Raw genomic sequence first — 19,223 nt, 5'->3', positions numbered from 1 at the left:
TATGCATAGTTGTTTGCTCCCCCAGGTATTAATACGTACTCTGAGTTAATTAATAAGTAAAAAGTGATTTTATTAAATACAGAAAGTAGAATTTAAGTGGTTCCAAGTAGTAACAGACAGAACAAAGTAAGTCACCAAGCAAAATACAATAAAATGCGCAAATCTATGTTTAATCAAACTGAATACAGATAAGATCCTCACCAGTTCCAGAATGCTCCCTTTTACAGACTAATCTCCTTTTAGCCTGGGTCCAGCAATCACTCACACCCCCTGTAGTTACTGTCCTTTGTTCCAATTTCTTTCAAGTATCCTGGGGGGTGGAGAGGCTCCCTCTTTAGCCAGCTGAAGACAAAATGGAGGGTGTCTTCCACGGGTTTAAATAGACTTTCTCTTGTGGGTGGAGACCCCCTCCTCCTTCCTATGCAAAATCCAGCTCCAAGATGGAGTTTAGGAGTCACCTGGGCAAGTCACATGTCCATGCACAACTCACAGTTTTTACAGGTAGCATCCATTGTTTACATGCTACCTTGAACATCTTCAAGAAGACTTCTTATGTGGATTGGAGCATTCCAAGATCCATTGTCCTTTAAGTGTTTCTTGATTAGGTACTTAATTTCAACATTCCTTTCTCCAGGAACTGACCAAATGCTCTACTAAGATTATTTAGAAACCAAGCCAGTACACAGCCAACATTCATAACATTCATACTTTCGAATAATGATACATGCATACAAATAGGATTAATACATTCAGTAGATCATAACCTTTGAGATATGTTACATGGCATATGTAGCATAAAACACATTCTAAGCATATTTCCATAAAGCCTTAGGGGAGGTACCATCACAATCAGTTGTGATGTCCTGTTGGGGCATGACTGTGTCTCTTTGGGACAGGATCCAGGCCCTGCTCTGTAACAGCCAAGGATTTGAATTTGAATCCAGGGAACCAATTGGCTGAGACTGAAATTGTCAATGAAAATGCAAATGACCTGTCTGGCACGGGGGAGGAGCTGCTAAGTTCCGGATACCTGCCAGCCTGTAACCAGACCCCTGGGACTGAGTGGGACAGAGAGATACACCCCAACCCCTGCACACCAGAGAGGGGGCTCACACACTGGCTCTGATGCTGTGACCAAAGCAGTGAGCTTACCTGGGACAGCAAGGGCAGCGCTGAGCATGGTGGGAGCCAAGACCCCAGCTGAGTGAGGGGGTCACAGGCAGGGCAGGATGGCTGCCAACCAGGTTTTCCTTGCCCAGACCTGCTTCTGGGAAGTGATTCCATGGCAGGGAGAGAGCTACCAGGGACAGGGCTCAGGTTGTGATCCAAGGCCCAGGCAGCAAGAGGGAACAGGTTCCACTTCCTTCCCCAGCAGCTGAATTCCAGACCAAGCTGCAGAAGGATCCCTCCTTGGAGAAGCTGTGGGAACTTGCTGGCCACAGTACTGCAAACCCCCTTGGGGAAGATTGCAGGGAAAGATTCCTGTGGGAGAAGGGATTCTTGTACCGGGAATGGGCTCCCCCAGGGGAAGTAGAACTGTGGGGAATCAGGAGGCAGCTGGTGGCACCCCAGATGTATCACCGCGGGCTACTGTACCTGGCCCACAATGTCCCTCTCTCAGGATACCAGGGAATCCAGTGCCTCAGGCAGTGGCTGCTGCAGAACTTTTACTGGCCTGGAGTCTGTGACACAGTCCAACAGTACTGCAGGTCCTGTGACCCCTGCCAGAGGATGGGAAAGGCCCGGGATATGGGTGAAACTCCCTTGAGACCCCTGCCCATCATAGATAAACCATTCCAGAAGGTGACTATGGACATAGTGGGGCCCCTCGGCAAGGCGGCCTGGTCGGGGAAGAAATACATCCTGGTGGTGATGGATTTTCCCATTTGCTACCCAGAGACGGTGGCTCCATCCTCCACCGAGGTAGATACCATGGCAGATGCACTGCTGACCATCTTCAGGAGAGTGGGGGTCCCCAGCGAGGTCCTTACAGACAAGGGGTCCAATTTCATGTCAGCCCTGCTCCAGACTTGTGGGAGAAATGTGAGGTCTGGCCCACCTGGGCCTCTGCATATGACCCTCAGTACAACAGGCTGGTGGAGAGATTTTTTGGGACCCTGAGGATGATGCTGAGGACTTTTATGAATCAGCATCTGCAGGACTGGGACAAGTACCTGCCAAACCTGCGGTACAGGGAAGTGGCCCAGGAATCCACAGTGTTCTTCCCTTTCAAGCTGCTGTATGGGAGGAGAGTGAGGGGACCCCTGGACCTGGTAAGGGACGATTGGGAGGAGAAGGGGGAAGACCCTCTGGTGGATCTCTTCCCTGAGATGGGAGCCAATCCTCCCATCAGGTGTTTCCCATTCAGAGTCACTGGGAAAACAGCCCAGAACCTGGAGAGAGAGGTCAAGGACATGCTGGCTTTAGAGGTGATCCAGCTGTTCAACAGCCCATGGGCCTCACTTGTGGAGCTGGTCCCCAAGAAAGATGGGTCGATCCGATTCTGTGTGGACTATTGGAAGCTTAATGCCATCACCGTGTCTGATGCCTACCCCGATTCTGCGTGAACTATTGGAAGCTTAATGCCATCACCGTGCCCGATGCCTAGGCCTGGTGAGATTCTAGACAAGTTCGGGGCACTCATTACCTCTCTGCTATGGATCTCACCAAAGGCGACTGGTAGGTGCCTTTGCACGCAGATGCCAGGTTGAAATCTGCCTTTACCACTCCTTTGGGGCTCTTTGAGTTCCTGGTCCTGTTTTTTTACCTCAAGGGGGTGTTGGCCACCTCCCAGTGCCGGGTAGATCATTTACTGAGGGAGATGCAGAACTTGGCCCTGGCATACATTGATGATATCTGTGTCTTTAGCCAGACCTGAGAGGAACACACGTCCCAGGTGAAGAGGGTTCTGGGCTGCTTCAAGGAGGCAGGACTGAAGGTAAAAGCTGGAAAATGTAAGGTGGGGATGGCAGAGGTGTCGTACCTGGGCCACAAGGTGGGGGAGTGGCTGCTGAAGCCCAGAGCCGGCCAAGATGGAGACGATCAGAAATTTGCCCGTTCCCCAGACCAAGAAACAGGTCCGGGCCTTAATTGGGATGGCAGGGTACTCCCGGAGGTTTGTACCCCACTTTAGCTCACTGAGCTATGTAAGAAGGGTAAGCCAGATGAGGTGGTCTGGACCCCGAGCAGCGCCAGAAGGCTCTATGTGCGCTGAAGGAGGCTCTAATCCAGGGCCCAGTAAATCTGGTAAACACAAACTTTGCCAAGCCCTTTACAGTGTTGACGGATGCCTCAGACGCAGGGCTGGGCACGGTGCTGATGCAAGCCAATGCTAAAGGGGAGAGACACCCCATCGGGTACCTGAGCAAGAAGCTGTTGCCCCGGGAGCAGAACTATGCGGCCATAGAGAAGAAATGCCTGGTCATGGTGAAGGCCCTTAAAAAGCTGCAATCGTATCCATTTGGGTGGTGCTTTACTGTGTATACTGACCACTCTCCCCCGACATGGCTGCATCAAATGAAAGGGGCTAATGCCAAGCTGCTGTTGACAGAGACACCTGGTCAGAGGGTGGCCAAGGTCAAGAAGGAGGCTCTTAATCAAGAGAGCCCGAATCACAGCCCTCCAAACTGGAGTGCTGGGAGAAGACCCAATCTCAGTTTGAACCCCAGAGGTTTTGAGGTGGCAAAAGGGCATGGTCCATATAAACCTTCCCACACGCAGCCTGTGCGTGCCATCAAGCACACCAGACCTAAGAGACAGCATGAAACTGGAAGGGCCTGGTGTAACTCCCACCAAGGAATGGGAGCGATGCTTGAGCATCCATGGGAATGTTGGTGGGTTCAAATTTCTCCAGGTCACCAGCTAAAGTGACCCTACTCAGTTCGGTCTCAAAGGGGGGAGAGATTTGACAAAGAGGGAATGTTCTTAATGTTTTCTCTGAATACTGTGTGGGTGCCTCAGTTTCCACTATTCATTTCTTAAGTTTCTAGGTGGTGGGATAAGGGTGTCTGATTGTTGCAGAGCCCTAGGCAGGTGTGAGGCTGTCTGCACAGAGAATGGCCAACACCCTGTCTCCTGGCAACTGATGGTCTGGGCCCCTCCCCTGCAAGGTGCCAACTGGAGGTGTTAGAGAACAAAGAGATCAAGTGGCCTCCTGGCCAGGGAAAGAGACAAAGACCAGAGGAGGGGCTGGAGGGGGGTTCAGTTTGGAGCTGGCTGGAGAGATGGGAGGAGGCCCAGAACCTGGGTCTGGGCTTCCCTCCCCCAAAGATGGACCTGACTGAGGAATCCTGTTTTCTGTACCTACAAGCTCTGTTTTAGACTGTGTTCCTGTTGTCTAATAAACCTTCTGTTTTACTGGCTGGCTGAGAGTCATGGTGAATCGCAGGAAGTGGGGGTTGGATTCTCCCACACTCTGTGACAATTGGGACTTTGGGTAAGGCCCTCAGAACAAAGCTTTCCCACCAAAATTAGAGTGATAATAGACAGGAGACAATATCTGTATCTGTCTATCAAATGAACATGGCTGTAGTGATTCCAGAGTTAAGAAAGATGACAAAGGCCCCAGTCCAGATCAGGACCCCCTTATGCTAGGCACTTTACAAGAACATAGAAAGAGCCAGTCCATGCTCCGAACACATCACAGACTCATTCTCTGTTAACCTCTCTAGGGTTTTAGTTTAATTTCTCTAGAATCTTATTTGCTATCTAGTTTCAAACAAAAAAAATCTATTGGTTTCATTCCTGTATTTCCCTATCCCCAAAAGACTTAATCATCCTTATTTAAGAAGGGAAATACAGGTGATTTAAAAAAAAAGAATGAGGAGTACTTGTGGCACCTTAGAGACTAACAAATTTATTTGAGCATAAGCTTTTGTGGGATAAAGCCCACTTCATCAGATGCATGCAGTGGAAAATACAGTAGGAAGAAATATATACACAGAGAACATGAATGGGTGTTGCCATACCAACTCTAATGAGTAATCAATTAAGGTGGGCTATTATCAGCAGGAGAAAAAAAAACTTTTGTAGTGATAATCAGGATGGCCCATTTCAAACAATTGGCAAGAAGGTGTGAGTAACAGTAGGGAGGGAAATTAGCATGAGGAAATAGTTATTAGTTTGTGTAATGACTCATCAACTCCCAGTCTTTATTCAAGCCTAGTTTAATGGTGTCCAGTTTGCAAATTAATTCCAGTTCTGCAGTTTCTCGTTGGAGTCTGTTTTTGAAGTTTTTTTGTTGGAGTATTGCAACTTTGAGGTCTGTAATTGAGTGTCCAGGGAGGCTGAAGTGTTCTCCGACTGGTTTTTGAATGTTATAATTCTTGACACCTGATTTGGGTCCATTTATTCTTTTATGTAGAGACTGTCTGGTTTGGCCAGAGGGGCATTGCTGGCACATGATGGCATATATCACATTGGTAGATGTGCAGGTGAACGAGCCACTGATAGTGTGGCTGATGTGATTAGGTCCTATGATGGTGTCCCCTGAATAGATAAAATCAGACGTTTTTTCATGTTCTCTGTATATATATATATATCATCCTACTGTATTTTCAACTCTATGCATCTGATGAAGTGGGCTTTAGCCCACAAAAGCTTATGCTCAAATAAATTTGTTAGTGTCTCAGGTGCCACAAGTACTCCTCGTTCTTTTTGCTGATACAGACTAACACGGCTACCACTCTGAAACAGGTCATTTAGTCCCCTTCCCCAGCCCTAATCATTGAGGATGATTTTCCTCTCATACTGACTTCTAGATGGTAAGTTCTTTGGGGGCAAGAACTATTTGTTTTGTGGGAGACAAGGTGGGGGAGGTGATCTCTTTCATTGGACCAACCTCTGTAGGTTGGGTGCTTTTGCGCTTACACAATCTGAAGAAGAGCTCTGTATAAGCTCCAAAGCTTGTCTCTCTCACTACTACAAGTTGGTCCAATAAAAGATATTACTTCACCCACCTTGTTCTCTAATATTCTGGGACCAACACGGCCACAGCAACACTATTTGTTCTGTGTTTACCATACCTAGCACTGGTCGTGAGTTGGGCTACTAGACCTATGATAATGACTAGTACTATTACTACTACTACAAATACTAAATGGAAAGCCTAATAATTTAGCCCGGTGTAAATGAGATCGTAATCTGTCCCAAAGGCCATTTTTTTAAAAATGTATTTCTTAGCCACCTTTTCTTTTGCAACATTGTAATCTAAAGAACAGGAGTACTTGTGGCACCTTAGAGACTAACAAATTTATTAGAGCATAAGCTTTCGTGGACTACAGCCCACTTCTTCAGAAGTGGGCTGTAGTCCACGAAAGCTTATGCTCTAATAAATTTGTTAGTCTCTAAGGTGCCACAAGTACTCCTGTTCTTCTTTTTGCGGATACAGACTAACACGGCTGTTACTCTGAAACCTGTCAATTGTAATCTAAATATATATGTAAACAATTTTCTTTGTCTTATCTGTTGTAACTTGATTGAGCCCATTTTATAAGTTCAAACAACTCTTGAGATTGCATAAAAAAGAATATTTTGTAAGATCTTAAAAAATAAATGTTATTACTTTAAGACACAAGTAAAATCACCTCTGCAAAAAGGTAGTGATATGTTTGTTTCTGCCTGGTTTTGAACCAGGGACCTTTTGCGTGTTAGGCAAACGTGATAACCACTACACTACAGAAACCCACCTGTTTTTTATTTACACCCCCTCTGTGGTCTAACCTTTTGTTAATGGACTAGGTTAAGCTTAACATTTGTGTGTGTATTGCCCCCTTCTGGATGAAGTTAATCCTTGCATCTGTTAGCATGTGAAATCCTGTGGCCCTCTCTTTTTTTGAGTTTTGATTGTATTCTTTCTTCAGGTGTAGTTTGTGTGAGCATGATTCTGAGAGTGCATGACTTCAGGTGCATTTCCAGGGAGACAGATGAGACTATGTGAGATGAGGTGTTGACACTCTGGAGATTTAGCTGCCTGCTCTTTTCTTCTGTATTTTCCTGGGTATCTGTTCTGGAGTGGGTGTGTTTGTGTGGGTAGGGTATTTTGCATATTTAGGACTCTTTAGGTGTATGTTTTGTATTTTGGGGTGTTTTCTGAACACTCACAGATGATTGGGATATTATATTTTGCTCCCACTGTGACATTGAGGTTTCTTTGATTAATTCCCTGATCAGCGATTGCCTCATAATAGGAATAGGTTTGGGATCTCCTCATGCCCATGGTATCATATTTAATTCCAGCATTTCTTACACTAGTTTTTTCTGCCACAGGGAGTTTATGTCCCTGAAATCTCCTTGCATACCCCCCACCCCACCCTACTTTATCCCTGTGCTCCTTGGAGCATCATAACCTCTCACCCCTAAAGGGCACTTCACTAAACTCATTGATGTGTTCCCTCAGCACCTTCCCTGGTGTTCCATGCAGCACCCCGTCACCCTCCTTCCCTGTGATCTCTGCACCTCAAAATCTAGGCCCAGCTCTAGTGCCCCCCTGTAGGCTCCCAGCAGCACAACAACTTGCTACGAGCTTCTTAACGGCCTGCACCTTCTGTACAATGCTTCTCCTTAAATCGTGTGTCCACCCAAACTGCTCCCTTATGTCTGCAGCACCAAGGAATGACTCACAAATCAGCCTTCAGAACTTAGTGTCTTCTGCCTTGATACACCCCCCTTGTCCACCAGAGCCCACAGAACCCCCTCAATCCTGCTATTGTGCCACAAAACCCCATTCTCTCCAATCCTCTGCTCTCCCCTTCCAGCATCCCCACTCCTATACCCTACCTAGACCCCCTAATCCTCTGCACCCTGGGAAACCCCCTGACACCTTATGGCCTCTTCTCCCTGATGTGATCCAGCCCCCACTTCTGTTCACCCTGCATAGGCCCCATCTGCTATACTGTGATGATTAGGGCCCTACCAAATTCACGGCCCATTTCGGTCAATCTCATGGTCATGGAATTTTTAAAATTGTAAGTTTCATTATTTCAGCTTTTTAAATCTGAAATTTCACAGTGTTGTAATTGTAGGGATCCTGACTCAAAAAGGAGTTGGGGGGGGGGTCACAAGATTATTGGGGGGGGTTGCAGTGCTGCTACCTTTACTTCTATGCTGCTGGTGGTGGTGATGCTGCCGTCACAGCTGGGTGGCTGGAGAGTGGCAGCTGCTGGCCAAGAGCCCAGCTCTGAAGGCAGAGCCACTGCCAGCAGCAGTGCAGAAGTAAGAATGTCATGGTATGGGATTGCCACCCTTACTTCTGTGCTGCTGTCTTCAGAGCTGGGCCTTTGGTCAGAAGCCAACACTCTCTGACTGCCCAGCTCTGAAGGCAGCAACGCAGAAGTAAAGGCAGCACTCTACACTGCTGCTGGGGGGTTGCTGCCTCCAGAGCTGGGTGCACAGCTCTCTGGCCACCCAGTTCTGAAAGCAGTGCAGAGGTAAGGATAGCAATACCGCGACACCCCTACAATGACCTTGCAACCCACCCTACAACACCCTTTTGGGTCAGGTCCCACAACTTGAGAAACACTGGTCTCACCCGTGGAATCTATACAGTATAGGGTAAAAGCACACAAAACCAGATTACATGGTCCATGACACATTTTTCATGGCCATGAATTTGGCAGGGCCCTACCGATGATGCAGCATCCCTGTGTCCACCCACTTCCTCCAGAACCCCAGAACTCTCCACTTCATCTCTCCCCCTGGCCTTTTTCTACAGCCTGCTTGCATAATTCCTCCATAGTATTCAACATAAAAACAGAAGAACTGCCATACTGGGTCAGATCAATGGCCCATCTAGCCCAGTATCCTGTCTCCTGACAAAAAGAACGAGGAGTACTTGTGGCACCTTAGAGTCAAACAAATTTATTTGAGCATAAGCTTTCATGGGCTATAGCCCACTTCATCGGCTGCATAGAATGGAACATATAGTGAGGAGATATATGGCCAATGGCAGGTGCTCCATAGGGAATGAACAGAGCAGGTAATCATCCAGTGTGTCAACTATCAGAGGGGTAGCCGTGTTAGTCTGAATCTGTAAAAAGCAACAGAGGGTCCTGTGGCAAGACTAACAGAAGTATTGGGAGCATAAGCTTTTGTGGGTAAGAACCTCACTTCTTACCGACGAAAGCTTATGCTCCCAATACTTCTGTTAGTCTCAAAGGTGCCACAGGACCCTCTGTTGCTTCATCCAGTGTGCTTCCTCTTAAGTTTTGTAAGGTGCTGTTCCAAAGCCTCCCCATCCACTGCAATGGGTTGTGGCTGAGGTACCTCTCTCGCAGCTGCTCTTTCCCTGTTCTAACCCTCTCTCCCCCATCTGTGCATTTTATGGTGGGGGAGACACCCCCCGCCCCCCGCCCCAATCCCACAGGTTCTGAAACAAAAAGGAATGGCCAGGTCACACCAGCAGGCACCTGGCTTCTATAAGAAGAGCCACACTGGGTCAGACCAAAGGCCCATCTAGCCCAGTATCCTGTCCTCTGACAGTGGCCAATGCCAGGTGCTTCAGAGGGAATGAACAGAACAGACCGTCATGTCGCCTCTGTCTATTTTACAATCCCCTGCTCCCCTTTTTGGCAGTGGGAGTAGCAGATGACTAGCAAGCTGTGGCAAAGGGCCAGCAACTGAGCGAAACAGGATCTTGCAAGGCACCAGGAAACTCGACCAGGAGAACAAACAGCTGCTCCGTTCTCGGACAGGGCTTGAAACCCCAGTCACCTTTAGCTGTGTGCAGGCTGGGATCATTTCACTTTTTTAAAGCCCCAAATCAAGGCTCATGTAACTTGCACTGAACAGACACACTGCTCCTGTATTGTCACTATCAGCCCACTAGGTTTTATGGTAATAGGGATTGTCGAAAGCTGAGCTGATCAGTTAGAAAATAGCAAAAGAGAAAATGTTCAAAAGAACGGGATTTTTTTTTTTATTTTAAGAAAAAGAGGGCTCGTCCGGGATTTGAACCCGGGACCTCTCGCACCCAAAGCGAGAATCATACCCCTAGACCAACGAGCCAGCTGTTTAAAAGGCCTAGCTGAACGGCTCTTGTCTCTTACTACTATTGTAGTTTTTGTTGATCTTAACTTGTAAGAGTGATAATTTGGTTGAAGTAGTCTCTTTTATTGGACCAACTTCTGTTGGTAAAAGACTTGAAGAAGAGCTCTGTGGAGCTCAAGAGCGTGTCTCTTTACCAACAGAAGTTGGTCCAATAAAAGGAATTACCTCACCCACCCTGTCTCCCTCTTACTTATGCCTTTCTGTGACTTCACTTGTCTCTTTTCCATGTTAAGGGTAAGAGAAAGCTCAACTTTCTACTGCCGTTTATTTCTTTTTGCCTAATTGGCTCCATTCGCTGGTCAGATTTCCTTTTCCTAGAACCTGCCTTCTCTTCTCTAGCTTCTCCTCCATCATTCAAAAATGCCCAAGTCCTTCAGGACTAGAAAGTATCTTCACTTTCTGAACCTCTTCTATAGTTCTTCGTTTAGACGAGTCTTTTCAATTTCAGCTTTACCCCCACAGCCCAAACGCACACACAGGATCTCTGAAGAAGCAGTGGTGCTCCAGAATTTGCATTCTGTGGATTAGTAAATAAGACACTTTCAGAATCATGGGATCCCTTTCCCTTCCAACATACCACCTCCCAACGGATTCATCCTCAGATAAAATCTATCTAGTGTAGAATGGCAAATCAGTTTTCAATACAAGTCCATATTTGTTTCTCTAATTAAAATCTACCAAAGATAGAGATGGGTTCCTGAAATCATATTTTTTTAAACTGGCAGGAACTGAGGAAACAAAGGAAAATAGGAGATTTGGTTCACTGAAGAACTAAGCTACCTTGAGTACCTTTAAATGTACAGACTTTTTTTTGTACTTTTAATTTTAATGCACAATTTCCCTGTCTTTTTAGTGCTTTAAAAGTCCAATAGTCATGAAAGAATCTTATAATCTTATATCTGCAATTCCTAATTCTTTCTTTCTTTCTTTCTTTCTTTCTTTCTTTCTTTCTTTCTTTCTTTCTTTCTTTCTTTCTTTCTTTCTTTCTTTCTTTCTTTCTTTCTTTCTCCCTCCATTGTTCTTACAGGGCCTTTAATACATTATGGGACCACATTAGAATAAAGCAGTGATGTTACAGGCATTACAGATTGGAACCAGCAAAAGGATAGTGATGTCCAGGCATTTTCAAATTTAGCTTTGATTTAATTATTTCATTTCATTTTGTTTGTTTGAATTAACTTTCTGTTTTTGATTGTTTGTTTTGTTGGGGTAAGAGAGGGTTGGGTTTTCTTTATATGGATTTTTATTTATATGGATAATAAGGATTCAGTGCAAAGTCAGTCACTGTCACACTTATAAGAGCAATTTGTTTTTGCATAACATAGTAGAAGCTTTGAAACGAACTTTTGTTAAGCTGTTATTGTCACAATGGCTTACCAGTTTTCTTACGAAAGTGGACAAGAGCTACTAGTACTGTATTCTATCTAGCCTGTCATTTTTTGAAGTCAAATTACTGTAAATTTGCATCTTCCACGAGTCTACTAGTTACAATATTGTCTGCCTAGAGTACATTATCCTATTTTATCACAGCTGGTGCTAACTGTAGTTTACAACATAAATCCACTCAAAAACATCACAACTATTTTTTCTTTTGGGCAGGAATAAACTATGTTCTTGGAGTTGATGTGCTTTATGTTGAAGAAAAATGCACCAGTTTCATAGTCTTTGTATTTATATAATGCCCTACTATAGCTACAAATTTGTTCACTCTATCTATCTATCTATCTATCTATCTATCTATCTATCTATCTATCTATCTATCTATCTATCTATCTAATCCACTCCTCCTTCACCCCAACAAAACAAAACAAACAAAAAGAAAATTCATTATGTGGAGTTAAATTTGAAATTGCAAGGACATCATTCTCTTTTTACTGATAGATAGATAGATAGATAGATAGATAGATAGATAGATAGATAGATAGATAGATAGATAAACTTGCAGTATACATATAGATAAACTACAAGACCTTCATTTCTTAGTCTTCAGGGCATAAGCTCCTCAGAATGTATCACCTCCAAAATTGTCCTTAGAGTTTTTCCTCTGATTGATTTGGGGATTTAAAGGGTTACAAACACAGAAGTCTCAGTCTTCCAGATTCCACAGAGCGAAGCCAGCAAAATGCCACTTGGACACTCAATAACCAAGAGGTCTTCTTGTTCCCTGAGGCTGCCCCCTAGAACCTGGGGCCTAAGTCACCCTGCTGGGAACTTTCAGGGCACCTGGGACCCAATTCATGCCTTAAGCAGACATTACTCAAACTCTTGGTCATTGGTGTCCCCATCACATCAACAATCAGAGGATTTCCAACGAGAATAAAATATACTAGGATGCCTGACACTTAAAAAAAAAAAAAAAAAAGATCAAATTAAACCTGTCAGTCACACTAAGGAGCTGGGTCTAGTCCAATAAAGTGAAGGGTAGAAAGAATCTCTCAACTAAAGATAGTATAACATGATAACTATCAGGGCAACTTGCCAACAGACAGTTACTTGAGCCCATGTGCTTACATCTGTGCTTAGCTGTAAGCCCAGGAATGGAGGGTGGCATAAGAAGAGGGATCGAAGTAATAACAACAATAAGAAGACGTGGAGGGGGTAGAGAAGAAGGGGGGGGGGGAGGCTATTTAGAATGTGGGTGAGTGGAGGATAGTGGATAGCGTAGGGGGCATGTGAAACACAGAGTGTGAATGGATTGGCTGCAGATAATGGTGAAAAGGAGAGGAATTTCTCCCAATTTTTCGTTTAGTTACCATTTAGCAAAATCATTCAGGTATTAAACTAGTTTGCCATTGATATTTTAGATAATTTCTACTGGAGGGGAGAAAGAGAGAGACCCAGGATGAGAGTGGATATCACTCAGTTCTGGAGGAAAACCTGTAGTAGTAGTAGTAGTAGTAGTAGTAGTATAATAATAACACATTACTATCATTTTATTTGTCTGCTCTCTCTTCTTCTTCTTTTAAATACAGCCAGGTAATAATTATGTCAAAAGACAGATCACCGCCCTTCTAGTTCAATAGTAAGCTCCCAGATCTGAAGGAATGTAACTATGGGTTAACAAGGAAATCTTTTATTTGCGTCAGTTGTTTGGTTTTCTTTGTGTGCCAATTTTTGTGCCAATCTGCCTTATACACGAGCAGGGGTATAGGCAGCAGAGGTTTGACATTAAAAAGAGTAATAAATGGATGTTGTAATTAGAACTATACTTTTTTCAATTGTGCATGAAAATAATACATAATTTTCCAGCAGTGCGGAGAGCACTATAACAAGGAAAGAGGTACACACAAGCACAAGCTTTCACCGAGGTAGCGTGGCCGAGCGGTCTAAGGCGCTGGATTAAGGCTCCAGTCTCTTCGGGGGCGTGGGTTCGAATCCCACCGCTGCCAGAAACCTTTTATACCTTTCCCTCAGGTTCCAATTTTTTAAATAGCTAAGTGGAGACTTTTAATTTCGCGGTGCTAATTAGCAGCTATGCTTTTGCACTTGCCTGATAGCCCCCTCCCATAAAACACTGACCTTAACTGAAGAGAGGGTCAGTTTTCAGGAAGGTCCTGTTTGTAGACGGTTTTCACATCTCTAAAAATAACCGAAGTGGAATATCCCTCTGCATGACAGCTGTGGATTTAGTCTCCAGCCCAGAGAGCACAGCCAGCAACTATTCAGGACATTAGCAGGGGGATCTGTAGGTATCCTTGCAAAGCTGCTCTGTCTGTCACTTCTTCATGACAAAAGGGGCTTGCAAATTAGGAGAATGTGGATCTCAAATCAGCCAATGCTCCCTCCCTTTGGCATTATAGGCAAAGCAATTCACTGCAAGATAAATGCACCAGGGATGACTGAGTTTTACTTGTCCACCCCCCAAAATATCTAAATACAAGTTGCCAGGATTTATGTAGTTGGTGTGTCAGTCACAGGATATTAGAGAGACGAGAATCAGCGGATGTGCGAAAAGCGTTTAGCCTTATTCTTCTCCAAAACAGGCTATTATTTAACCTACTTTGGAAACACTACGACACAGTATTCACCACATCAAAATCATTAAGCTTGTTTCTGCCCGGTTTCGAACCGGGGACCTTTCGCGTGTTAGGCGAACGTGATAACCACTACACTACAGAAACACATATAAGACGGGGGTGCTCTCGGGTGGTCTAGATATTTCTAATCAATCAGCAGTGTTGCTCTGCTGATGTCTTCATGCCAATGTACTGGTTTTTCTTAATCAGTGGTTTTGTGATTGCAGATGGTTGTGACTGTATGTGTGTTTGTGTATGGTGAAACTGTGTGTCCACAAATGCCCCCTAACTAACTGCTGTGATATTTGTCAGCTTATGCTCTAATACATTTGTTAGTCTCTAAGGTGCCACAAGTACTCCTGTTCTTTTTGTGGTATTTGTAAATGTGTGTGTGAGCGCAAGATTGTGTGGTTTGTTTGTGAATGTGCACATACATACATGAAGCTTTGTGAATACTTATGTATGACAATGCTTCTGTTTGTGTATGTGTGTTCATTTTAAACGTGTGCATACATGTGTAAGTTCATGTGATTTATGTGCCTATTTATGATTTAGCTTTTTGAAAAATGTCTCATGTCTCGTTTGTGTTTCTTAATCTGTGGATTATACCTTCCTGTGTATTTATGAATGATTGTGATGTCTATGTCTCTGACAGCTGTGTGCACACCTCCGCGTGCGATTTTTGTGTAGGCATGCATGTGTGATTTTTGTATTTTCATGTGTGTTGATGAATATGACAGTTTTAGGATTACTATTATCCTCTACTACAGGGGTGGGCAAACTATGGCCCGCGGGACGCTTCAGGCCATGGGACGTTTTTAACTAGCCGTCGAGCTCCGGCCGGGGGAGCGGGGCCGCGGGATTGCTGCGCTCCGTCCGGGGCTCTGGCCTGGGGAGCAGAACCGGGGATTCGCTGCGCTCCGGCCGCGGGAATGGGACCGGGGGCTTCCCGCGCTGTGCCTGGCGCTCCGGCCGGGGGAGCGGGACCGGGGGCTTCCTGCGCTCTGTCAGTTGTGTGATCTGCCCGTTGTGTGATTTGTGTGCCTGCACCTCTATGAGCTTAATTAGGCTCTGCAGGTCTTCATTAAAGCAACCCAAATTCCTCCCTCCTTCCCGTACCAAGCAGCCCGTTAAGGCACCCCCGCACCCCTTTCCCAAAAATAACCCTGCTACTGACTGTGCTCCTCTTTACCCCCCCCCCCCGGTTTAACTCTTTGCCAGGAGCCCTGAAAACAATTCCCACCGCCCGCGAATTCCCTTCTTACAGCGCTCCCCCCAGGAAACCCCAGTTGTTTCCCATCCTGGCAGGCCCCCCCCCCCCCCCAGTCCCCTGATTCTATGCCCTGCTATTATGCCACTTCTAGCTTTTCAACCCCCCCCCCCCCGCCCCCCTTGGGGAGCTATCAGCCCCTTGGGTGACTTGCAGGGAGCCCTGCACCGCGGCGTACATGTCACCCTGGGTTACCCTATAGGGAATGTTTTCTTTACAGCCTCCTGACATCGCTTCTTGACCCCCCTTGATCTCTTCTTCCTCACTTCCCCATCAGCTTGGTTCTCCCAGGTTAACTCCTCCCCTGTTTGTTTTATTTTCCTTCCTGCTATTCCGTTTAATCCCTTTGCGTGCTGCCTGGCTCAGCAAAAACTCATCAGACCATGTGGCAAGTTTCCAACCCCAAAGCGAAGCAGCCACTGCAACAGTACAAGCTAAGGACGTCACTGCCCGGTCCCTGTGCATTTGTACAGCTCACCTCGAGAAAAGATCTCCTACACGGTAGAATTAAGTCAGGGCATATTTTGTACTGCCCAGAGGCAAACTGTTGAATGTTTTTTAGAGTGCCAATAATTATTTTAAAAAATAAAAACAAGGGCTCGTCCGGGATTTGAACCCGGGACCTCTCGCACCCAAAGCGAGAATCATACCCCTAGACCAACGAGCCATATAGATAAACTGCGGCTGAGTAAGTACTTGAGAGCTGTGCTTAGGTAACGTATTGCATGAGGGTTTTGCTTTTTCAGAATCATTCACACTTTTCTTCCATTCTCTTGCTCCAACTCGCTTTCGTCTCCCTCTGCCAACACTTCAGCGCCCAGTTCTGCTCAGGGATTCAGCTTTCAACGAGAGATAATTGACTTTAATTCATTTTTCCCCTTTAATCCCTTCCCCGCTCCAGTCATTCATTCTTTCTTTCCAACAACATAAGTGAAAAACTTATCACCCGTCTGATCTGCCAGTGGTTCCTAAAGTTCTGGTGACAGCTGTAGAGAGTAGCAGATTTTTATCCTACTGATTTCCCTTTCTCCCTCCCATTTTTTTTTGTAATGTAAATTGAGGCAGCAACTGCTTCCAGTTAAAAACCTTCTTCCAAAGGAAAAGGGATGACAAGGTTCTACTTTTTAAAATCCATGATTGCAGGTGCTTAGATGATCCCACATTATATCTCTCTAGCCTTTCTAAGAATTTACCATTTGCAGTGTTGCCCCAAGGATATTAGAGTGACAAGATGGGTGAGGTAACATCTCTTTTTGGACCAACTTCTGTTGGTGAAAGTGACCTGAAGAATAGCATTGCTTCAAAGTTTATCTAGTCACTTTGCTTGTTAACTGGTGGTTCATCAAGACACCGGTTGACATTTGAAAAAAGTCAAGGAATGCGACTGATTTCCTGGAAAGCGAGATAAAAGCTTTTGTTGATATAAATAAATAATTTTTAAAAATGAAATGAAGGGAGAAAAAAAAAGACAACACTAGGCCCCAGCGAGATTTGAACTCGCGACCCCTGGTTTACAAGACCAGTGCTCTAACCCCTGAGCTATGGAGCCTGCAGCTGAAAAACCTTCTTCTGGATTGCCCAGAATGGTAAAGATCTTTTGACCTGTGCTTTGTTCAGAACCTGGATCAATGTTCTGACCCCAATTAAACGTATCTTGATTCACCAGGAGTCAATAGCAATGTAAGGAGTGTGATCACTGCACCTCGATTTGCATAAAAAGTCTCCTTTGGATCGTCCTCCAAGCGCTGCAGCCAGCTTTAAGAAACAAACAGGAAAAGGGACTCGCCACATGCACACTGCTGGCCAGCTGGTCCTATCCCTGGAAAACATGTGTGGTAACGCTACCACCTGCTGTACTGAATATGTATTGCACCCTGAAGATTATCTAAGTTAAATACAGTTTGCCAGAAGTGGAAATCAATAGTTTTCAGTGTTGCTGTGTGTTCACTGCACTTTATTTGCATACAACAAATGCAGCAGATCATATGTCATCCCATTAATTGCTTGGCACTTTTTCTTTTTTTTTTCCATAGCACTAACCAAACTTTGATTAAAGAATGTATTAAATGGATTAGATGTATTAAATTGGTGATGGGATAATGCCATTGTGATAGCCAGGAATAAAATCCAGGATCCTGTTTCCCACTCCCCTTTTCTAACCCATATACAATACTGCCTCTGCCTAGATGTTTGCTGCATATGCATGATGTAATCAATGGCATCCAACATGGAATGCACTTGCATTTCTACATTGTGCAATAATGAGAAGCAATATACTCTGAGTACTGTAATATACTCTAAGAACTCTGTCTGAGTTCTATCACATCAGAAGAACCAGAAGTTGAGTAGTATTATATAGAATTTACATTACAGTAGATTTTAAAAAAAACAGGATCAGGACCCATGTGTGCTGGGTGCACTGTACCTCACTGAGAGCCTTTACTTGATGCAAAGAAGAAGAATCAAGTCCACAAAATCCATGCAGTTATTTCGTCTCGCTCCCCTTTCTTGTAGACGAGCATCATCATAGACTTCTTCCAGGAGCTGGGAGTACAGAGGAACTGTTTGCATTTGTTGAAAATGGCAATTAGTACCAGGCAGCCAGGGTCTCATTTCTTCAGGAAGTTGTAGCGAATGCCATCTTTCTCCTGAAATAGCATGACTCTGGGCAGGTAGCTGGGGCTTTGGCACAACATCCAGTATACATAGGTTCCGACTTCTGCTCCCGCCGTGGGTGCTCAACCTGCCTCTGCCCCCCGCCATGCCCACACTCTACCCCTTCCATGACACCCGGCCCCTGCCCCACCCCTCCCACCTCTGCCCCACCCCCATTCCAACCCCTTCCCCAAAGTCCCTGCCCCAACTCCGCCCCCTCCCTGCCTCTATTCCGACTACTTTCCCAAATCCCCGGCCCGGCCCCGCCTCTTCCCTGCCTCCTCCCCTGAGCGCACCATATTCCCGCTCCTCCCCCACTCTCCTGGAGCAGCCAAACAGCTGTTTGGCAGCAGCAGGGCGGGAAGCACTGGGAGGTAGGCAGAGGAGGCGGCGGTGGTGGTGGCGGTGGCAGTGAGGGGAGGGAAGGGGAGGGGAGCTTGGCTGCCGGTGGGTGCAGAGCACCCACTAATTTTTCCCCATAGGTGCTCCGGGGCTGGAGCAACCACAGAGTCGGCGCCTATGCCAGTATCAGCAGACTGGTGATAAGATCACAAGCATTGGCAACCTTGGGAACTCCAACTCATTGCTTTCCACTTGAGAAGAGCTTCAGTGCTCATTGGATTCACGCTTCGCTAATAGACTTTCTGGATATCAGTAATGAGTGAAAAATCATTGTAAACATTATCATTGCCAGTCTCTTCTCAATTGGCCTTTGTTTTGAATGACTTTGTCCAATTCTGTCCCATACGTCTCTCTGTAGTCACAGAGCTTGTCTAAGGTTATTGGGCCTTGTTCTTATTTTGGTTTTTAGTCAAGTTCTTCATCTCTCTAGTACAGAATGATGATGATCTTTTGACCTGTGCTTTGCTCAGATTGTGATCAATGTTCCGAACCCAACAAAACGTATCCTTATTCACCAGGAGTCGATGGAAATATACGGAGAGTGATCTTTGCACCTAAATACACATAAAAAACATTTGTTGGATCTTCCTCCATGCTCTTCAGCCAGCTTTAAAAAAGAAACAAGAAAAGGGACTTACGCCAGCTGCAGTCGGCCCACCAGCTGGGTCTTTCCTTGGAAAAAATAAGTGGAAATGCTACAAGCTGCTGCACTGAGTGTGTTTTGCACCCTGGAGGTTGGTTAAGTTAAATATATCTCCCCAGAAGTGGAAATTAATAGTTAATTAATGCATTAATTGGTGAGAGATTATGTCATTGTGATAGCCAGGAATGGAATC

The 19,223-nt window shown here is 45.4% G+C and overlaps 6 non-coding genes across 6 annotated transcripts; 1 reads left to right on the top strand and 5 right to left on the bottom strand.

Moving 5' to 3' along the window:
* Positions 1-6,609: 6,609 nt before the first annotated feature.
* Positions 6,610-6,682, bottom strand: TRNAV-AAC (transfer RNA valine (anticodon AAC)). Its single transcript has one exon. It is a non-coding gene; the product is annotated as a tRNA-Val (tRNA).
* A 3,248-nt stretch (positions 6,683-9,930) lies between these two features.
* Positions 9,931-10,002, bottom strand: TRNAP-UGG (transfer RNA proline (anticodon UGG)). Its single transcript has one exon. It is a non-coding gene; the product is annotated as a tRNA-Pro (tRNA).
* A 3,349-nt stretch (positions 10,003-13,351) lies between these two features.
* TRNAL-AAG (transfer RNA leucine (anticodon AAG)) lies at positions 13,352-13,433 on the top strand. Its single transcript has one exon. It is a non-coding gene; the product is annotated as a tRNA-Leu (tRNA).
* A 659-nt stretch (positions 13,434-14,092) lies between these two features.
* TRNAV-AAC (transfer RNA valine (anticodon AAC)) lies at positions 14,093-14,165 on the bottom strand. The gene has a single exon. It is a non-coding gene; the product is annotated as a tRNA-Val (tRNA).
* A 1,760-nt stretch (positions 14,166-15,925) lies between these two features.
* On the bottom strand, positions 15,926-15,997 carry TRNAP-UGG (transfer RNA proline (anticodon UGG)). Its single transcript has one exon. It is a non-coding gene; the product is annotated as a tRNA-Pro (tRNA).
* An 809-nt stretch (positions 15,998-16,806) lies between these two features.
* On the bottom strand, positions 16,807-16,879 carry TRNAT-UGU (transfer RNA threonine (anticodon UGU)). The gene has a single exon. It is a non-coding gene; the product is annotated as a tRNA-Thr (tRNA).
* Between the last annotated feature and the right edge of the window lie 2,344 nt (positions 16,880-19,223).

This window comes from Chrysemys picta, chromosome 12 (assembly GCF_011386835.1).
Source record: "Chrysemys picta bellii isolate R12L10 chromosome 12, ASM1138683v2, whole genome shotgun sequence".
Lineage (NCBI taxonomy): Eukaryota > Metazoa > Chordata > Testudines > Emydidae > Chrysemys > Chrysemys picta.
The sequence above is the reverse complement of the archived record's forward strand: the minus strand, read 5'-3'. Positions and strand labels throughout refer to the sequence as shown.